This window comes from Chionomys nivalis, chromosome 20, assembly GCF_950005125.1.
Source record: "Chionomys nivalis chromosome 20, mChiNiv1.1, whole genome shotgun sequence".
NCBI classification, from domain to species: domain Eukaryota; kingdom Metazoa; phylum Chordata; class Mammalia; order Rodentia; family Cricetidae; genus Chionomys; species Chionomys nivalis.
Window position 1 is genome coordinate 60847655 of NC_080105.1, and position 21565 is coordinate 60869219.

The following is a 21565-nucleotide window of genomic DNA, read 5'->3' on the forward strand; positions in this document are numbered from 1 at the left end:
GTTTTCAGTGTAATTTGTATTTTAATTTTGCTTTTCAACATTTAAGTATAAAATAGAAAATTCTCTAGAAAAATGGCATAATGCAAGTTTTGTTTTTTAATTAATTTTTTTGTGCAGTTATTTGTTCATTTGTTTTCCTAGACTTTCTGCTTCCTGTCTGAGGATTTCCACAATATACACATCTTGCTATATATTAAAGAGCTGATTATACTTTACTTTGTCACTTCTTATTTTAACCTTTTTCTTGACTACTGCTAGGTATGGCATTCAGATTTTTCAGGAGGGTTATAGCAGAAGCAAAGGAAACACATTACCTACATCAGCTGACTCTTAGTCCTAACAGCCAATCATCTGTGACTTTCCCTAAATATTTCCTTAGAGGTTGCTCCTTATTTTTCAAGTTTGTGACCAACTACTTTGCATACACATCTCATCTATGCTTAGAGGCATTATTATCGTTGATAATACCATGGCGATAAAATGAATAGCCTCCGACATTCCTTGATGTCGTTTGACTCTCCCCTGCTCCTGAGCCTGGCAAGTGAATCCAGGCACAGATTACTTATTTGTGAAGCTCTCCTGGAGACAAGACATGAGTGACTGACTGAAGTCGGAAAGTGGAGAAACCAGTATCGTGTGTGCTGTCGAGCTGGTCAATGCTCTGGTTTACAGAAAGACTCAACTCCATCAATTATCCACCTGAAATAGCTAATGCTGAAAGATGGTGATACACTGGTTAATCCAGGCCATGCTTTATTAGTAAAACCACTGGAAAAAACGAAAAAACATCTTCTCTGTGTATTCCGTGAGAGGACACTTTGGCTTAGAGATCACATATTAGATGCAAAATGAATAACTATATTCATGGGATTATTTCCAGGAACAAAATAAATCTTAGAAAGATAACGAACATTTAAAAGGTGTTATATATTGGGGAAAGAGTGTATGTTGCAATGGACAACACCTATTGGAGCTTTTGAATAAGATAACATACCACAAATTGCTGTCACTTATAGAACATCAACTTGGCTCCGTGTGTTAGCCCACAGCCACAGTTCAGCAGTTTCTTAGGGGCATCAGAGCATCAGAATTGCACAGTATTAAAAACGCATTCACTTTTGTTACTACCCTATAAAACCCACACAAAATATGCTTTGTTTCTGATAGTTCAAGATTTCTAGCACATTATTTTAGAAAAATATTCTAATTCACATCACCAAAATAACTGACTTGAGACTGAGCATTTGCCCACAAGAATACGTAATCAACTTCTAACAATTATTCATTGAATTTCACATTGAACTTTTTTATACAAAGTACTAAATCACAATATCAGTAATTACAGTCCCTTTAACGTGTTACACAGTGACACAGAAAACACCGTAAATGATTATATTGTCTGATTTATCAAATTAAGTTATAAGCATTAATTTTGACATTGATTAGAAAAAAACACTACCAAAGGTAATAAGTTAACAAACGAATAGCAAGTTGTATACTGTTTGGTTTCTTTCTGTCTTAGAGCATTCAATTCCTTTTCTTGGTGCAGGATCTCTCAAATTAATAGATAAGGAGTAATAGCAAGTACTCAAATGTAGTGTTTGTATAAAATATTTTCTCAGGCTAAAAAAAAAGAGAGGCATGCATTGATGTGTTATCTATCAAGATTTGACTTTGAGGACAGGACCAAAATCAATTATATGAGCTTTTGAAGTTATCAAATGGAAAGCCACCTACCTGTATCATGAATTATATTAATCATACCACGGTTAAAAAAAAAAAAAACCTACTTGCTGAAAATTGATATGAAAATAATTATATATCATTGTCTTTAACATAATTCAACTAGATTCATCTGTATCAAGCATTGATGAAGGGAAAATGGAAACTTAAGATCACTGTCAATGTGTGTGTTAGGTGTTCAGGGTGGCAGTGGGTAGAGAGAGGTGGCTTGCACTAACCAAGCCTCTTTTCTATTACCTTATGGGAAGAAGATGAAGGGTAACTTCAGAAGCAGGTGAACTCATGACATGACCCTGAGCTTTTAAGAAAGGATATTTGGAACTGATCTTATATGAATAGGATGTCATACAAGGTAAAATTTAAACTGTTTTTTTTTTCTTTCTTTCTTTTTTTTTTTTTATAACATTTCTCAATGTTTGTAGGTTTACTGTTGGGACTAATTGAGTCCTGGCCTTCAGCTGATCTTCCCTGCTAGAGCCTTCTAATTGAAGTTACTAAAAGCTGTGCTTTGCCTAGAGGATCAGAGGATGGGATTTTCACCTGTTGGCCATTGACGGCTGTGTATTTAAGCCTCTATGGTGCTATTAAAGAGGGGCTTTTAGTACCAGTGATTGAAGGTCCGTGTGTCGGTCTGTCTCTGCCTGTGTTTTCCTCAACCTCCAGCCCCTTGCCCGAAGCTTGGGAACTGGATTCTAGTGCATAGAGAGCAGACGGGGGCCCGCAGTGTGCAGCAGTTTACAAGGTGTATGTGAAGTCATTTTAACCCATCTTGATTTAAATATACATATAGACACAGATGTACCTTAAAGATATTTATATTTGCTTAAAAATTTATATATACTGTTTGAGCCATATTGGGAAATATCTTAATTATTATTTAATGTTTCCAAATAATAAATTCCAGGGCATTGTGTAATTATAACTAGAAAAAAGAAAAATCATTATCTCTGTGGTTCAATAATATAACAAAAAAGTATTTTTCAGAACTAGAAAAAATATATGCTTTCTATAAAGAGTTATTTTTATATTAGTCATTATTTCCAGCAATTAAAAAGGTTGAAAATAGCTAAGTCAGAGATATTTTGGGTAACACTTAACTATTTTAAAATACTTTTAAAAATCAACATTTAGGCCGGGCGGTGGTGGCGCACGCCTTTAATCCCAGCACTTGGGAGGCAGAGGCAGGCGGATCTCTGTGAGTTCGAGACCAGCCTGGTCTACAAGAGCTAGTTCCAGGACAGGCTCCAAAACCACAGAGAAACCCTGTCTCGAAAAACCAAAAAAAAAAAAAAAAAAAAAAAAATCAACATTTAAAAAACTTAAAAAATATATATAAACATTATAAAATATATTTATTTTTTTAAATAAGAGATAAAGCATGTCAAAATAATATTGTTTCAATTTTAACTCTATGGTAACTGCCCACAATTTATAAATTTAACAGGTTCAGTGACTAATCTCATTAAAGTAAAATTTCACAAAATACGAGACTGAAAATTATGTTTGAAATAATCTTTGATGGTGTAAGCAGGTAACAGTTTTGAAATTTACACTGTATTTTGTGCTTTTATACTACTTTCTTATACTACGTTCATGAAGATAGCTTGCTAATATCAGACATAAGATATGAAGTAATATTTATAAATTAAACACAATGTGTGTTAATTAAGGGAATGTGTATTTCAGAAGCTATGAGGTAAAATGTCTCATTTTCTTCCTAGTACTGGATTTAAACAATCAGGTATTATTTTATGCATGTGAGAGTCTCTGGTAGATGGCTGTGTATTCAGGACATATCCTTTGGATTAAATGATTCAATTCAGTTTTAATTGAAACTTTATTGTGCAGTTACAGGATAAATTCTATTGCCTAAAAATCTTGAGCTTATGGTCTGGCTGGAACCCAGAACTAAAATGGTGCCATCTAATTATAAGGAAAAATTTCCTGTTCCATGATTTCTTCTGTATTTTTTTCTTCAGGAAAATATGTTCTTCTTTTCCTTTCTTCCAACAATAAAATGTATTGTGTAGCTAAAGAAAAATGCATTGCACTGCAATGTGCAAAACTGAAAATATTCAATAAATTTTCTCATCTTTGCTGTATTTATAGTCGGTGTTCTCACTTTATTCTGGGGAAATATTTATAGAGCATTATATTACCAGATGGATCAAATCCTCAGACTGTACTCTTATCACAAATACAGCACAGATTTCAGTTCTAACTTTTCAACAACAAAAAAGGTAACCTAAAAAACGCATCTTAAAACAAAAGTGTATTAAGTGTTCATTGAAACTCATAACTCTTATATAACATTCTATGTATCAGTTTCTTGTCCTATGATGATTGTATACTTCTAAAAATTAGAATGATTAAAAGAAGCTTCAAGTAATAGTACTAGTGAGACATCACAAATTCCAGCCCTTTTGAGGCTGATTCAGAATGGAGTGTCTGAGTCCTGCCTGTACTAGTCTCTAAAATAACAAACAAAAACCATGATAAGAAAAATTGCCAGAAAAATTTTCAAATTTATAATCAAGTTTTGAATTATGTCTTCAATTGAAAGCTTCACTGTGGTCTTAGTTAGCAGATAATTCATTTGCTTCAATCTGTAGGTAGGAGAAACTAGTGGGGGACAGTGAGCCTGTACAGGCATGGCTGGCAACCTGGGCCTTGCATACCCCCTGCCCTGGGTCTCCCAGCAACACTCAGCCTGGACCATGAACTTAGTTGGTGACTTTCTGTTTTCTTTCCACTTTGTGCTGTGGTTGTGAATTCACTCAGGATCCAGGATGGTGATTTAATACCAAGGCTGAGTCTGGATTTTCTCCAAAAGATAGAGGCACAGGTATAGAATACACAGAACCTGGCTGACAGGGGTCAGAGCCAGAATCACAGCTTTGGGTCACCTGCATTTCCTACAGAATCACAGAATGCTAAGGAGCAGAAGCATACCAAAAAGGGAAGGAGAAAGGTAAGTGTGTGTGTGTGTGTGTGCTGGGTAACCACAAAACAGAATGGCTGGTGTATCCTGTGGAGAATGATGACTTGCTAGAACATGCTGAATAGAGTGTGTATATGAATGTATCTACAGAAAATTGGTGATGTTCTCTCTCTCTCTCTCTCTCTCTCTCTCTCTCTCTCTCTCTCTCTCTCTCTCTCTCTCTCTCTCTCTCTCTGTACATGTATATACTATGGTACTGTGATTCTAATGCCATCAAACCCTCAAGCTTCCTCAAGTCCTAGGTCTTAGACCACTTTCTGAGTAGGAGCTAGAAGCCAAGACCGGGGCTGTGTGTTGCAATAAATCCCATGTCTGAGAGTTCCGATTTCCATGTTCATCTGTCCTGAGAGAAGAGGGTTACAGAGAATGCTAGCATCCCCATGAGGCCCTGAGAGAGCTGAGCTCGCCACTTGTCTTAGTTCAGACAGAATTTAACCTTGATTGAGTTCAAGAAAAAGGGTATTTCTGAGAATAAGTAAATTCCTAAAAGGACATACATAATTACTAAACACTTAAATATGTGTACTCTGATAATATTCAAAATTCATAAAATATATCCTGAAGATAAAATAGGATGTTTGATGAGTCAAATTCCAAAATATGTAGTCCCTTGTCAAAATTTCATAAAGACATTGACCAGAGTCTACAGATATCTGCAATAGTGTCACATTTAGAAACACAATTTGAGAGTCCAGTATAGTTCATCTTGCATGAAACTTCTTCCAAAGTTCATTTTTAGAAAAAGTCAGACAGTAAGGAACCAATTTCTAATCTGCACTCAGAGCACCAAAAAAAAAAAAAAAATTAACTTAAGTGGCTTCTAAACTATTAAGACATGCCACAGTGTGAGCTCCTGAAAATACATCAATGAACCGAAATATCACTCATTTCTTTCGATTTTTATGAAAATAGTCTATGTTAAAGTGCAGGAGTTTACAGGATCAAAAGAACACAGTTGAAGGCTTAAGTACATAAGCGTTTCTCATGTAGTTCCTATGAATAAAGTCCTTTCAGGTGATCCTGAGCATGACTGAGCCTAGAAGTGACTAGAAGATTTAGCTGCAGCTTTCAACCCTGGCCAACTGTGCAATGTAAAGTGATTTTTATCAGGTTGCCTTGGCAATTATCTAGTATTTTGGCTCATTGACTTTGAGCTGGTCAGAAACTCAATTTAATAAATTACAGAAATGCTCTTGGTTAAATTGTGGCCTTAGATAAAGGTAATGGAAGCTACTCAAGTATATCTGATGGCAGCCCATGGTCTCAGGGCTTTGTGCCCCACCTAGCCCAGATGCCCCTTGTGCAGCAAATCAGAAACCAATGCTGAGCTTTTAAAAGGTCAGTGTTTACAGAAGGACAAGGTCAATGATTCCAAACCTAATTACTTTGTTATAACTTTAAAATATGTAAACCGAAGGACTAATTTTTCATATAATTAAGTACTAGCCCAGAATTGAATATATTTTATAAGCCCACAAAATCATATATCTACATATGCATAGATGGACCAATATAGATAGATATATGATTGATAGAAAAAATTGTCCATATGATGATTCATATATATTCCAAATATATAGCAAAGCAGGGTATCATCAGTATATGATACTTAATAGCTTTCAGACTTGATTAATTTTATTGCTTCGATGTACTTAAAGTACGATAGCTATGATTGGATCTCTCTATTTATATTGGCTTCACAATTCCATTCCTATTATCTTAAAATAAGCATAATTTCTAACTTCTTAAATCTCCATGAGCAAGGTGGCTGTATGCTGCTTGTCCATATATTGTAGTGCACTTTTCAGTGCCTGGTTGGAAAGTACACTATTACATGAACATGATGTTTGGTAAAAACTGTCAACTGGGTCTTTTCTATATGAAATATTGTCTTCTTGGTGGCAAGCCTAGTTTTCTTTCATTATGGTATCACTGCAGTCTTATATAACATGAAAAGCTAAGATATATATGTGGGTGTGGGTGTGTGTGTAAGTATATATACTTGAAAACCCCATTTTTTTCAGACAGGAGTTAAGGAAAGATACACTCCAATGTTCATGGGAAGTGTATGTTAGCATTGGGAAAGAGCTTATAAGCAATTGCAGCCATCTCTAAACATAGTCTAATCTCTCTAAATGTTCTCATAGAATAAGATAAATGTTCCTGTCATTGTTTGGAGTATTAGCCATTTCCAAATAATTGTGGTGATACGGAACGACATCCATCGACTGTCCTGTGTGAACGTTTCATGTATTTAAAAGTATTTAAAGTTCAGGATACATCTGGGAATAAAAATAAAGTAATTCATGTGCTCACTATTTATATTTTATAGCTCTGATTTCCAGCTATAGCCTTAGATAAATGAAAATGCATTTTGTCTTTAGTAATTCTTATTTCCCATTGGACACTTTCATACTTTTAAAACTGTACATTAAACATATGTGATAAAGTTTCTTGATACTAAAACTATAAAAAAGAGTTAGGGAAATGGATGAGTGGATAAATGTGCTTGCAATACAAGCCTGATGACCTGAGTTTGGAAACTCAGAACCTACATTAAAAAGTGGCCAGCCATGGTGGCACATGCTTTTAATCCCAACAATGAAAAGGCAGAGGCAGGCATATCTCTGTGAGTTTAAAATTAGGCTGGTCTACAGAGCAAGTTCCAGACAGCAGAGTCTATACAAAAGAATCCCATCTCAAAAAATAAACCAGATGTGGTAGCACACAGCCTCCTGAACCCAGGTCTCTTACTGTGAGATATAAGGTAGGCACAGGAGAATTTAAAGGAATCTCATAAATTACCTAGTCTAGAATTTACTGAACAGTGGAAGAAACAGAAGAAGAGTGACCCTTCCTTAAACAAAGAAGAAGGTACAAACCAGCTCCAGGAAATTTGTTGTCTGACCTATACATATGTACTCTGGAATGTGCTTCTTGTTATCAACACATTCATATTCACATGCACACAAGTCAACACACAGATATATAAGGCTGTGACTTTTTAAATTTTTATGTATTTATATCTGTGTGTGTATGTGTCTGTCTCATCTTTCTCTATATCCCACCATGTTTGGATTCTAATAGAGACCAAAGAGTGCACTGAATCGCATGGACCTCAAATCATAGGTGGTTGTGCATCACCAAACTGAGGTCCTCTGAAAGAATATCAAGTGCTCTTTTTAGACTATCTTTTTAGTCTTGATATGACTTATATGACTTAAAATGAAGAAAAATTATTTATATATATATATATATATATATATATATATATATATATATATATTTGTGTGTGTGTTTGTTCATCATTCCTTTATCTTTGGCCTCTTTTCTTCCCTCTTCTTCACGTATAACAGAATATAGAAGTTTATTAGCACTCCCTGCTCTCACTGAAATAGTTACTGTCCATGGGATTGTATTACAGTCAACCTTCTCCTTAAATCATACTGTTGTCTTGCTCTTAATGACCTCCTCTGCCAGTCCCCTTTGTCTTATCAAATGTGGACGTATTTGAAACCCCTTGGTATCTTTCTAGGTCTTTTAAAACCAACAATAGCCAGAAAACCTGAGAACATAGAGTCTTTCCAAATCTTTACCTGAAAACCATTGTAAAGACCACCCAATGAAAATACTCAACCAGTAAGGGAAAACTAAAGGGGAAGTTAATTCCATTCATACTACTTCTTACTTCATCTCCAGACTGTTCAGTTTTGACAATTGCAACTTTGGTATAACCTCAGTACTGAATAATGAATTGATTAAATGGAGGAGAAAATCAAATAGCTTCACTATGGAAACCCTTCTTAATGTGCAGCCTCTTGCAACTCCAGCCTTCCCCAGTGAGGTCCTCATTGCTGTTTGTCCAGGCTGCTTACCACTTACACACTTTTGATTTTTCTTCTGAATAATTCAATTGCTTTCTGGATTTTTTGGTTCATTTAAGTGTATTTTATTGGTGAAGCCAAGAATCTGGACCTAGAGTAGGGTCTAACCTCCCTCATAAAACCAGAAATCAGATAAAGTTAACAGATCTCCCAGGATTCTTGTTCAAGAAAAGGATCTAATCTTTATTGATTATTCTTTTTTTTTTTTTTTTTTTTTTTTGGTTTTTCGAGACAGGGTTTCTCTGTAGTTTTGGAGCCTGTCCTGGAACTAGCTCTTGTAGACCAGGCTGGACTTGAACTCACAGAGATTCGCCTGCCTCTGCCTCCCGAGTGCTGGGATTAAAGGCGTGCGCCACCAACGCCCGGCTTTATTGATTATTCTAAGGAAAGACGAGGAGCCTCTTTCTCAGTCTCTTTGTCATTTCCTTAAATTCAAACACCTGTCCCTCCTTGACCAGCCTATATTAACTCCTGGGTCTTTGAGAAGTTCCTCCTTCCCTGAACTATCTCTGCAAGGGATCTAATTGTCTCCTATAATTCCCTTTCACTCACAGATTAAGTAATAATGAAAAATTGAAAGTTAATTCCAGAACATTACAAAACATTTAAATCTTTGATTTCTGTTAGACTTTTTAGTAAGCAAATAGTACCTAGAGTTTACTTGGTATCCCAAACTGTATTTGGAATAAGTATTTCATTTTACTTATTTTTAACAACTTTTCTTATTTATTCTTGGCAAATAAAATAAGGAGATTATTAACATTCATAGAGGATCTATTCTAGTATATCTTTTAATTGAGAAAAATTTCTAAAGTAGAGGGAAATTCTAAAGAACTTTTTAAAAAGTATGATTCTTGTGAATTGTTGCTTTTCTATTTTGTTCCCTAAGTGGAAATGCTACCCTGACATAAACCATGCCACCCTCCACTTTAACACAGTTTTATGAATTTTTTCATAGACAAAATGGATTTTTAATTTATATTTTCTTATTTTCAGTTCCCTAATTTGAGTCAGTAGTTTTAATCATAAAACAAAACAAAGAACAGAAAGGAAGGAAGGAAAAGAAAAAGAAGGAAGAAAGGAGGAAGGGAGGGAGGGAGAGAGGGAGGGAGAGAGGGAGGGAGGATATAAAGGAGGGAAGAAAGGAGGCAGGCAGCAATTCACAAGATGCCTTGAAGCCAGACATGCATTAAATAAAATTTGTGTTTTATAATATGTTATTGTATAGATTCATTCAATATTATTGAATATACTTACTATGATTAACAACAGTCCACAGTTCACATTATTTTACTACTTGGCATGTGTTCTTTGTGGTTGTTGACCATTTATAATGACTTGTATTCATCATGCTTCATCCTAAGAAACAGGATTTCTCAACTTCAGGACCAGAAGAAAGTACATAATGCAACTGTTGTTATTCACTTTCAATATGGTATCCAATAGATTACAATAGGTAATCGATACTTTACACTAAAATTGGATCATTTTAGGTGATTTTTTTCCCACTGTAGAATTGTATTAAATTCAATTCTGAGTTTTAATATTTTGCATTTTTGGTGTTTATTGAATGATAACTTCATTGTAAGTCAAGATCAACCATCCTAAGACTTCTTTCTGGCTCCTATGTCCATCCCTTCCTCGTCCCTAACAACTGTTTGTGATTCTGTGGTGGCTCTCCAGTTCGGCTTCTTCTGGACTGTTACAGTTACAGTCTGCAAAACCAAGTCATGAACAACTGATTCCAATCAGCTTTGTAAGGACCGATTAATGTTCACCCATGTCTTTTTTGTGCCTGGCACATTCTTTCTGATTTTTTTCCTTTTACCCTTCCTCTATCTTTCATATTTCTCTACATTTTCAGCCCTCATCTTGCTTCATGGATATCCTGTCCATGTTTTTCGTGCTCTTTCTCATTTACAATCATTGCCAAGAAGACAGATAGTATGTTACATGTGTGTTTCTTTGGAAGCTGGTTAGTTTTCACTGTCAACTTGACAGAAAGTAGAGTCACCTGCAAGGATTTATCACCAACCGAGATACTGCCTCAATCAGATTGGCCTAGGGGAACATCTATGAGGAATGATATGAGGTATGTGGTAGCGAACATCCCACCTTGTACATTTTACCCTACTAATTGCACACACACATTCATACATACACAGATACATGAAGAACTAAACACATATCTAAACACACATTCATGCACACAAGAACATGAATGCATACACACATACATAATCATACACAAATATACACTTACTCAAACATGAATATTAATAGATGTACACATACTCTTACACAAAAACATATACATGAACATGCATACACATACACACATTTAAATAAACAGTCATGCACACATATATGCACAAAAATACATATACAAACACACAGATATATATGTGCACACAGAAACACACACAGCATACATACCAAATAAATATACATGCATGAAGTTACAGAAAAACATGCATACAGACAAATATAACTCTTAAGTATCCATTAATGAGTTAAAAAATAAATGGAAAAATTATGAATTCATGCTGACAAATTCTAGATTTCTTATCTTACCCTGGGCTTTTTTTTTATTAAAAAGAAAAAAATGCAGACTATCTAGCCAGGTGTAAAGTCAAAATGACTATCAGATGTTGACAGCTACACTTTTTCAAATGAATATAAATCTCACCAAATAAATGTCAGCACTCTGCAAGCTGGAGTTTGAAATTTGTACATCACAGAGAAGGAACTGACTTGAAATAACGATTTACAATGCCAGATATGGATGCTTGGGTGGAGACAGTCAGACACGTTCGGTGGAAAATGGTGACTGGTGCCTGGGAGGATAGAGAATCATCCCTTATCTAGCTTACATAGCTTATTTCATTTTATTTTTCACGTTAAAAACATCATTCATCATTAGTCGGTTTCCCTGTCTCCTTGCAATCCTGATAGGAACACAAAGCATGCCATTCATTAACAAAACCCATGATACAGGATTTCCCAGCTGCAGAGCTGTGCTGTTTATTTCATTTTGATCTGGAGCATGTAATGTTTGTGTATTAGGAGTGCTATATAAGAAAAAACTCCAGTAATTAATTTGAGGACACAAACTCATTCTTCAGGCTTTTTAATTAGATTTGTGTTCTTCATGCAATGCTATCTACTCTGGATGTGGCTAGCTCAATAGCATATCAAATAAATTATATTTCATCCTCTGTATTTTTTGTACGGTAGTGGGGACATTGCCATATCATTTCTCTTTCAGAATTCCAATGCTAAACAAATTGTAATATTTGGAATGGCATACTGAATTTGCTAAGTGACTTCTAAAGCAACACTTTGCCATATCCATTATATCTGGAGACACAGATAAATATATTCTGTTATATATTCATATTTGAACATATGCATAGAAACAAATACAATATTTAACCACCAAAAGTCTATATCATCAATTTATAAATGAATTGTTTCATTTTGTAAAAATAAACATGATTCTGCCTAGACTTTCCACTATGAATTCTGAGCCACACTCAAATGTGCCAGAGTATACAAGAACGCTTCATACTTCATATCTATTGGAAAAAATCACTCAAAGAACTGGGAGAATTCAGTCAAAGGTCTTTCCTTCAGAGGATACACAATGCAGAGGTTTTCCTGAGTCTCAAAGTATTATATACTCTTCAAAACTGTATGGAAATATTCCAGAGAGTATCTCCAGAAATTGCACCAGAGATTAATCCAGAAATCTGAGTTAAATAAATGGCAAAGACTCTTATGTGTAAATGTGGCCACAATTCTTTTCAATTCAAATGAAGTCATAAGAAATTTTATGGGAAAGCAAAAACATTACCTTAATCAAGCAGGATCAGGACAGTCTTCATCCAGCACTCTAGGAAGGCAAGTATTGGGCACCATGCCCCATACTTTCCCAGACTAGATATAGTATCTTTTCTACTGAGATTCCAGTATTCTGACAATATGTGAATCATGGGTACCAATCCCTGAGGTTGTAATTCTCAACACTGGGCAATCTGCCTTCTTCCTTTCAGCAAAAGATAAGCAGGGATATCCAGACACACTATGAGCTTTTTTTGTCAGGATTTATTCTACTTGTATCCACTATGTCGAAGTCAAGAATGCTCCTGCATATCTCCCTTTGCACAGGATATCCCACCTAAGCTTAAACACACCTAGCTGCTTAGCCTACAAGAAGAGTGGTGGGCAACCTCAGAATATTTTTTAACATTGAATGCTCAGAAGCTTTAATTTGGAAATAATTAGGGGAGAATTTTACCAGTGACGACAAATAGTTTGTCCTGTGCACTTTCTAAAAGGAATTTAGGTCATATAATTATTTTTCCAGTGACAAATATTCTAAGACCTGTCATATGTAAAAGGTGTAGATGTTTTAATACCCCAAATTGTATAAATTAAGATCCAGTTTTAAAAAGGTAGAAACAAAACAGAACATGAAAGAAGAGGAAAGGGGTGGAGGAAGATCTAGGGTAGTCCTTCCTGGCAGATGTTATTTATAACTCAATCAAATTGTGTCAGTGCAGCATATCTCATCCCAAAATGATAACTTGGTGAAAGTACACATTTCCTAGAGTCTTAGTCACCGTTTGCTTGTTAAGGAGACATCACGTCCAAGGCAGATCTTAGAAAAGAAAGCACTTAATTGAAGACTGCTTACAGTTTCAGAGGATTGAGTTATCATTATATCATTATAGTGGGGAGCATGGGAGCAGGAAGGCAGACAGGCAGAAATGCCCAACAGGTAGAAGGAGAGAGACAGACAGACAGAGAGAGACAGAGAGACAGAGAGGAGACAGAGACAGAGAGAGAGAAGACAGAGGCTAGGCCTAGCATTTTGAGGTTTCAAAATCCAGCCCCAACCACACAGTTCCTCCATCAAGGGTATATACCTCCTCTAACCCAGCCACACTTCCTAATTCTTTCAAACAGAACTACGAAGTAAATAAATGTAACTCAGAACTAAGGATGTAAATAAATGACATTTGGTTGAGGGTCATTCTCATCCAAGCCACCACATCAGTGTGTTACGACAATAAGCCAAACAGGCCACTAGTAGTTATTACTGACCATTTTTGAAAGGTTATACATTGCACTTGCATGGATTTTAATACAAGTGTATTCTATTTTGTCTTTTAAGATTACCAGTGGAGTTTACAAATATTAATGATCTTTTGTTTTAAATCTAAATGGAGTAGTTACATAAATAAAATAACACAAAGAACACTGGACACTGGATGTCTTAAGAAAGCTCTACTACTTACAAAGTACTGTGGAGGAGGAAGTCTTTACAAGGAAATTTATTAAAAAATTTTCTCCTGCACCTCCTTCTGTTCTACCTGCTTCTTCTGTTCCTCTTCCTCTTTCTCTTCCTTCCTACTCCTACTTCTTCTTGTTCTTTTTGAGACAGGTCTTATGTATCCCAGTTTTACTTTAAGATCCTATATTGTTGAGAATTACCATGAGCTTCTGACCTTTCTGACTCTACACTCACCCATGTTCTGCAATTTAAGCCCAGTTTATGTGGTGCTAGAGACAGAAAACAGAATCTCCTGAATGTTGGGTAAACACACTACATCTTCATGAGTTATGTAATCCTCATCTGCCAACAGACTGCATCCTCATGACTATGACCTATGTTGTAGTCTTACTTACGCCTACTAACAGAAGTGACATAGCCTAAATATCATTGAGTTCAAGACTATGTCTAGCAATTAGTTTAATTAAATATGTACTTCTATGTCATTGTGTTCTACTGTATCTAAAAGATAAATTCTTGTGTAGTAAGTCACTAAAATATGACATGTTACTGTTTAATGAAGTTGAGAACATTATAATGATTGGCCTGGCCACGATATACTGAGTAAAATTGAAATGCAATTAAGAAAAACTAATATTAAATCTTGGAATTTGCAAAAACGCTACTAATTAATTGGGTAATCAATTCTTGAAGTTATATTTGTAAACATATGGAAAAAAGTAAGGTATTGTGTGTTATGTTCAGTCTATTTTATCTCTTCTTAGCAAGTAGGAAGAGGGAAAAAAGTTAAAAAAACAATTTTATGGACAATGTATATACAAATGTTTAAAATTCATATTACATTTTACATAGATTTAAGTTCTTCATATACTTATATTAAAATATAATGAATATTCTATATTCTATATTGTTTATTTGCTTTGATTTTTCCAGAAATGTAAGACTCTGTGTATGATATAGAGGATATTTAAGTATACATGGCTCTGACTGCTCATAATCTTGTAAAAAATGAGATTTAAATAAATAATTCAAGTAAAAATTAGTGCATTAGTGTTCTTCAAAATGCATTATATCATCTCTATTATAATCAATAGAGAGTATAATATGATCACATCACTTTCCCTTTCCGTTAGTCCCCGTTCAATAGAAAATGGGAGCATAGAAAGCTCATCCAGGAAAATGTGTGTCCCATGCGTACCTGAGAACCCAAGTTCAGATCACCAATTAAAATGCCAAGCATGGTGACATTTGTTTGCAATCCCAGTGCTAGCAAAGCAGAGGAAACTTAGGAAGGAAACATGGAGCCTCTGGGCCAACTGGGGTTGATGAATCATCAATTTCCAGGTCACTGACAGGTGTAAAAAAATTGTGGAAGATAACTGATATCAACATCTAAAAGCAGAGAGAGAGAGAGAGAGAGGAAGAGAAGTGGAGTAAGAAGAGGAAGAGAAGAGTATGATTCCTTTAATAAATGTTGGTTCATCTTCCAATAAACACTCCTGAATATATACATACAATGCTTTTTTCATTATATATTGATGTAACATATTACTAACTATATATTTATATCATATCTAAGGTTATTATTATATGTGTGTGTTTATATGTGTGTGTGTGTAAATTATATTACTAACCACCACCCCATTTTATCAGTTCAGTTCTGTAGTTGTGCATAAGAGATTATTTTATTTCAAAAGAAACAAGCAAAATCACTCTGGGATGTATGCTATTTTTCACATTAGATGTGAGATTGAATTGAAGTTGGCAATGTGAGACCTTTCACAACGTGACAAACAATTAAGAGGTTAAGGCATAAGATTGATGTCAGAGGAAACCCAAATCCATCCCTTAAGAGACGTGATACTTGATGTTATAATTGCATTGTTACCTGGTAAGTTAGGAGACCATTGTGCATTATTTACTTATGGAATATAGGAATCCTTTGCTGCTGAAAATGAAATGCCAAGAAATCTTGTTACCTCAAGAAGGGAGAGCTCCCTTCTCTAAACACATTAGAGCTTAAATAATTCCATGGACATTTGCCTTGCTGTGTTCCTTGTATTTTGTTATTCCCATAACATCTCTATTACTTTCCTCTGGCATCATCAATTTTTAGCTACACAGGTATTCATCAATGCAAAACATACAAATACTATCAATCTAAAATGCTTAAGAAATTCATAATTTACTGAAAAAATGTTTGTGATACATATATACAGATATAGAAATGTGTACATACTGTTAACCATATCACATGCAGATTGATCAGATAAATACTAATGGGGAAAGATCATAGTATACTTTGAACAGTAAGTCACATAATGCAGGAAAGTAATGCTCAAATGCTAGATCAAAGAAGGCCATAGAGGGATAGTATACAAAGCATATTTTTTAAAAATAAAATGTGCTTAAATGACATAATATTGGTTATTTTTTATTTGATAGATTTGTTCTTGGAAAGTTACCTCCTAAAGAAGGAATGCTGCTGTCTGATTCAATTGTAGAGTATCTCTAGAACTACCTTCTCTGTCAGGGCTAATCATGACAAATGACAGAGGGAGAATTAATATGTTCAGAAAAAAACTGTGAAATTACTGTTGGCTATGCTATATGTGGAGGGTCCAAAACTCACCTGCTTGGCATCTGCCAGAGCCAAGCAGCTTTGAGTTGGGATCTGGTATTTGCATTGCAAATAACCACCCAATAATTGTAGTTCCCACTTGCCAGTGCTTACAGGATACACATTGAGGATTGCTTTGTGAAGGCCAAGTATTCAACAGGCAGGCAGCTAGTGATGTATGAAACTTGGTGCCAAGCACAAATTGTGCCCATATTTTCAATGTGATTTTAAATTATGGAAATCTTTCTATCATAATTTTAAAGATTTGACTATTTTTTAGCCTTAAGCCTTTTCAGGAATATTTCCAACTTTTCCTTAAAGCTGTTTAACAAGAAATCTTCTTTTAATCATTGTTAGAGTTTAGTTTTTCTTTCTAATTATCCCCTTGGACAGGAATCCAAACAAAATTAACTGAGCCTGAAAAATGTCCCTTTCTGCCTTTGCTGTTCTATTAACTCTAAGTTGATTAACAGGTGTCAATTATGGAGGTCCTTCTCAAATTGGATGCATTAAAAAAATAGAATTACTTATGAATATGGTAAAAACAAATAAGCACACACGATTCCACATCTTTTGTTAATTTAGAAGAGTCTGTTTATTTATAGTAATAAAGCCAATTTGCAGGCCTATGGGAGATACATGACCCATACATTAGTCTTGGACAGTTCTAATGTTTTTATGTCTGCCTAAAATTAAATTGGAAAAAGGAAAGAATTTTCCCATTCTTTCATGGATTAGGATTTTAATGATAGTTGTTGGGAATGGGAAAGAATCTTTTAAATCATGGATGGGAAGCAATAAACATATAGAGTGTCCTAGGGCTGAATGAGAGATTATCTTTGTGAATACTGAAGAGCCTTTTGGAAATGGGAGTTATAGGTCCCTAAGGATAAAACTTGAAGGTGAGACTCACCTCTTATTTGAACATATCTGGCTTCAGTCATGGTATTATCTTATTCATAATTCCCCCAAATATAATCATCTTTGCTCCAAGTTTCTGACACCAAAGGCAGAAACCAAGTCATGATCATGTTATACCACCCTTAAAGATCATTTCCTTTCAACATGAACCAAAGGAAATGTCTTACCTTTGAACATGTTTCTGTCAGTTATTTTGCTATAGTAATGAGCAAGGTAATAAACACAAAGCAATAGCCTCGCAAACATTCTAAAGGACACCATCTCAGACTTTGACACATGTCATTTTTTCTGCTGTGCTTAGGTAAACTTTATTTAAAATAATGATTACTTTTGTGTTTGAAACAATTCTACTGAGAAACAAAACTTTACAAATTCTTGCTGTTGGATATGATCTTTATTCATGGCAATGTCAAATAATTTGGAACAAAGCAATTAGATAATGGACTGTCAGAGAAAGGACAACCTAAGAGTCCACTTAACAAACCAGCATTTTGAATGATTGCATCAAATCATCATTAATGACTAGACTTTTAATCATTACATTTTAACCAATGAACAAACAATAAAATTTGTGTGTAATGCAGGATTTCCATGCCTTGCTTCACTATTGCATATACATGATATCTGTGCTTGCTGTGCGTTTTCCCAAGACTTCCTAAGCAATCCTCTCTCTTTGCTGGGTGTGTTTGTCTCAGCAGGCCTCTGCTTTCCTACTTATTAGGTCATAGTTGTGCCAGGAATTAAAAATCAAGGAAAATTTTAGCATAACTAGTAACAACCCAGAGACAGACATGGCCATTCTGCAGGTCAGTAAAGCAAAACAGCCAGCCACTAGCTCTTACTTCTACCATAGTCTGAAATGATGATCCTGCCTCCAGAAATCTCAGAATGAGATTGCGTGTGAGAGCTGTCCCCTCCCGATTTATATTCCTCTCTAGTGCTGGCATTAAAGGCCTGAACCACTACCACCCGGTTTCTATGTCAAACAAGCGTGGCTACTGGGATCAAAGGAGTGTGTCACCACTGTCTGGTCTGCAAGGCTGATCAGTGTGGCTGGTTTACTCTCTGAACTTCAGGAAAGCTTTATGTATTAAAATACAAATGCCTTTCTGCCTATTGACGCGGCCGAAGAAGCATAGCTGAGGACTCCCATTTCCCTGCCGTCATGTCTAAGTCAGAGTCTCCCAAGGAGCAGAACAGCTGCAGAAGCTCTTCATTGGAGGGCTGAGCTTCGAAACAACCAACGAGAGTCTGAGGAGCCATTTTGAGCAACGGGGAACACTCACGGACTGCGTGGTCATGAGAGATCCAAACACCAAACGATCCCGGGGCTTTGGGTTTGTTACGTACGCCACTGTGGAGGAAGTGGATGCCGCTATGAATGCAAGGCCCCATAAGGTGGATGGAAGAGTTGTGGAACCTAAGAGAGCTGTGTCAAGAGAGGATTCTCAGAGACCAGGTGCCCACTTAACCGTGAAAAAGATCTTTGTTGGTGGTATTAAAGAAGACGCGGAAGAACATCACCTGAGAGATTATTTTGAGCAGTATGGGAAAAATTGAAGTGATTGAAATCATGACTGACAGAGGCAGTGGAAAAAAGAGAGGTTTTGCTTTTGTCACCTTTGATGACCATGACTGTGTGGACAAGATTGTTATTCAGAAATACCATACTGTGAACGGGCACAACTGTGAAGTAAGAAAAGCCCTATCCAAGCAGGAGATGGCTAGTGCTTCGTCCAGCCAAAGAGGTCGAAGTGGTTCTGGAAACTTTGGTGGTGGTCGTGGAGGTGGTTTTGGCAGCAATGACAATTTTGGTCGAGGAGGAAACTTCAGTGGTCATGATGGCTTCGGTGGCAGCCGTGGTGGTGGTGGATATGGTGGCAGTGGGGATGGCTATAATGGATTTGGTAATGATGGAAGCAATTTCGGAGGTGGTGGAAGCTACAATGATTTTGGCAATTACAACAATCAGTCTTCAAATTTTGGACCAATGAAAGGAGGAAACTTTGGAGGCAGAAGCTCTGGCCCTTATGGTGGTGGAGGCCAGTACTTCGCTAAACCACGAAATCAAGGTGGCTATGGTGGTTCCAGCAGCAGCAGCAGCAGCAGCAGCTATGGCAGTAGCAGGAGGTTCTAATTACAACCAGGAAACAAAGATTAGCAGGAGAGGAGAGCCAGAGAAGTGACAGGGAAGCTACAGGTTACAACAGATTTGTGAACTCAGCCAAGCACAGGGGTGGCAGGGCCTAGCTGCTACAAAGAAGACATGTTTTAGACAATACTCATGTGTATGGGCAAAAAAACTCGAGGACTGTATTTGTGACTAATTGTATAACAGGTTATTTTAGTTTCTGTTCTGTGGAAAGTGTAAAGCATTCCAACAAAGGGTTTTACTGTAGACCTCTTCTCACCCATGCTGTTGATTGCTAAATGTAATAGTCTGATCATGACACTGAATGTCTTTTTTTTTTCTTTAAAAAAATAAAATAAAATAAAATACAAATGAAATACCAGTACCAAAACCTCTAATCTTTCTGTGATTTTTAGGGTACCAAAATACGAGAGCCTGGATAATTTATAAGGAACATAAGTTTATTTTTCACACCCCTGTAGAATAGAAAGTTGAAAACAAATTTCCTGGTAATATTTGTGTCTATTCACAGTTTAGAGTATGCTTTCAAGGCAGTGTTAAAAATACTGCTTTCTCCTGAGCACAAAGATGCTGTGTTCTCCTGTGATAGAGCTTTAGAACAGAACAAACCTTTATGAAAAGGTCAAGTTCCCCCTTTGAGGGCTCTGCTCTCATGACATGTTCACCATATAAAGATGCAAACTCCTAATTCTATCCTTGTCTCTATTGTGTGAGCATACACATTCTAAAGTACACACTCAAATCTGTATATATCAACTCATCTAAAGCACTAAATTACAGGGTGACACAATATTACTATTAGGTCAAATAAAAGCTGGAAATAAAGATAACCTGAATATTCAGCTTATGAAATAGCCAAATCGAGTAGACAAGGGCAAAGATGCCTGTTTTCACATCTCTTCACTTTGTAAACAATTCTTGTGCACTGAAAATCTTGGGCGACAGAAAGATGCAATGTAACTAAAGATGAAGTTGTAGACAAGGTACTAATGAGACAGAGTCCAGAGTCCAAATAGATCAAGACCATAGTGTGACCTATGCTTGAGGGGATTTTTTGGTTATGGGTAAAAATACTGAATTCTACATTCCTGTAGTCATAACATGCAAAAGATATTTTATTAGACACCTATTATTTGTTTAACAAATACTTTAACAAGGATGTTTTTAGAATCATAGAATTTGAAAAACTATCAGAACACAGTACCATGTGACCTTGAACTCATTACATTAGTGATATTTCTTTTCACTGGAACAAAATGCACGACAGAAAGAGCTTCAGACACCATAGTTTTGTCTTGATTGGTGTAACTGTAAACTTGGCAGACTGCAGTTATTTTAGAGAGGAGTCTCAGTTGAGGAATTGCCCATATCCCATTGGCCTGCAGGCACTCTGTGAGGGATTGCCATGAATATTAATTGAAGTAGGAGGGCCCAGCTCACTGAGGGCAACATTATTCTCTGGGCCATAGTTTTGACCTGTATATGAAGGCTAACTAAGCTCAAATATTGGAAGGAATCAGAAGCAAGCAGTAATCCTCCATGGTTTTTGTTTGATTGGATCTTGCTTGGTTTCCTACCATTAGTTCCTTCAACAATGTACTGTGGTCTGGGAGTCTAAGACAAACACATCTTTTCCTCTCTCAAGTTGCTTTGCATTGGACTGTTTCATCACGGCAACATAGAGACTGCGTCACAGAGGAAGGCCTGCCTGGTAGCTGGAGTGGCTCAGTGTAAGTAGTGGAGGTTGGAAACTGACTCTTCTCTTTAACTTGGTTAGGACAAAGAGAAGCCATCTTCAACCTGTCTGGGCTGGAACCTTCAAACATTGGTCTCTATCCACATCATCCCTGGCTACCAGCTGTGCCTCCTAACTTAATCTACCAGTTATGAACAAAGAGTTCAAAATTATGAGTCTGAGGGAGACATTTCTTCAAACTATTGCATC

General features: G+C 36.1%; 1 pseudogene; it reads left to right on the forward strand.

Moving 5' to 3' along the window:
• The first annotated feature begins 18633 nt into the window (after positions 1-18633).
• Positions 18634-19605, forward strand: LOC130862925 (heterogeneous nuclear ribonucleoprotein A1-like; annotated as a pseudogene).
• The last annotated feature ends 1960 nt before the right edge of the window (positions 19606-21565 follow it).